Raw genomic sequence first — 2061 nt, forward strand, 5'->3', positions numbered from 1 at the left:
AAGCATAAAAACGGCCTTAAAAAAGGAGAGTTGCAAGTGTAGCAGCAGCAGGTGTTGGTCAAGATGTTATAACGGGCAGGTCATGATGCGGCCCATCATCTACAAGTGGTACACACACCATCCCTAGACCACACTTACACTACACTTGACCCAGCCTTGTGGCACCCGCGCCAGCCAGGTACTCACTGGCAGTCAACATTATACCCTGACAACAAACTTGGACCTACAACTAAACACAACTTATAAATAATAACCCAGCTGGCTAGATTGACAACCATCATGGCGGTCCGCCAGTCATCTGTATATCTCAATCTTTCCTTCATTTATTCTCCAACTTTTTCATGTCATATCCCAACTCCTCTGTTCATCAACATCTTTACGTAATCTCATAGAAAGGGATATTTACACAGTAAGAGTGTATGTGGCACTCAATCTCTCTTGGTATTTCTTCACACAAGTCTCTTTTCCAAGTTCACTTCCTCTCGCCACCTCTTCTCCCCGACATTGTTTCCTCTTTTTCGAAAACCTCTTCAGATCTTCTCTGTCGTCTCCACAAGATGGTTATCAGACATCACACCAGCTGCCACTTTCAGCACATTTACATCCAAAAGTCTTTCTTTTACACGCCTTTCAATTAACATGTAATACAGTCATGCCCACTGACCATCTCTCCTACTCATGTACGTATATTTGTGTATATCACATTTTACAAACCAGGTATTCCCAATCACCAGTCCTTTACACACACACAAGTTGTTCACCATTTCCATGCGCCTCAGTTATACCCTCCACTGCCACATTACTTACCTTCACATTTAAATCACCATCACTAATACCTAGTCTCTTACATCATAACTGCTGACACACTCACTCACTTGCTCCCAAAATACTTCCTCTGTTCTTGACTCTGACTCGCTACCTCGCTAAGTGCCATTTGACCTGACCTAATCGGGCAGGACAATGGTCATTATCTTCACTACTCTCTGGACACCACTGGTCCTTGGCCTAAGCCACTACACTCTCCACTTCAATACAATCTTACTAAACTCTTAAAATCACTGATCTTTGACTCATCACTTTCAGATGATGTCAAAATCCTAATTCATCGTTAAAATCTTCACTATAAAGTTGGATAAACATACTAAATGTTGGAGATTCGAACCCATGACCTTGATCTTTGAGACTCAGGCCCGGTGATAATGTGTACCACACCTGCCAGTGAATTCCAATACTTAGTCACCTAAATCTTAAGACCATACACACAAGTACACACAACAAAAAAAACTATCGCGCAGAGGGGGTTTGAAGACGTCTGTAATGATCACTGAAGTACCTGTTGTACCATGCCGGTAGGGTTGGTATATGTGCCTGGAAGCCACAGGTTTCCAGAGTCCTATGCTAGACCCATGTAAGTTACGTGCCACAAGAGCGGCAGTATATTATTAACAATAAAATTACATCATACAAGGCAGTACGAACCCCTACTTTTGAATTGGTGTGTGTAATATAGCTGTGAGACACACACAGCTATATGCGGCAACCCCCGCATGTGGTAGCTGCAGCATACCTCAATGTGATGCCAGGTAAACACAATAGCTTCATATTGTATAGGTGTAATTTGGGAAGAATATGTTTTACTATTGATATTGTATTATTCTATAGCACATCTGGGTTCGTGGCAGTCCATAAAGGTTATCTTACACCGCCATTTCGTGTCCATGCAGGAAATGTAATGAGACATGCGATATATTTTTGAAACAATGAAACAGCGCGGGTATAGTTCACTGCGAGCCAATGTCGAAAGGTTGTTTTTTGTGGTATATCTAATTTTACCATGGAGACCTCACAAGCGACACGTGAAGCTATTCTACAGCTTCATAATGAGGGCTACAGCGACTCTGAAATTGGGAGACGTCTTGGTATTCACCGGTCAACCGTAGCACGATGGATTCACCGACAGGCAGAGTTGGGCAACACAGACAACAGGCATCGGCGTGGGCGCCCACGTTGCACAACCCCGGAAGATGATCAGGTAATGATGTTGCATATATAGGTATACTG

This window comes from Panulirus ornatus, chromosome 12, assembly GCF_036320965.1.
Source record: "Panulirus ornatus isolate Po-2019 chromosome 12, ASM3632096v1, whole genome shotgun sequence".
Classification (NCBI taxonomy): Eukaryota; Metazoa; Arthropoda; class Malacostraca; order Decapoda; family Palinuridae; genus Panulirus; species Panulirus ornatus.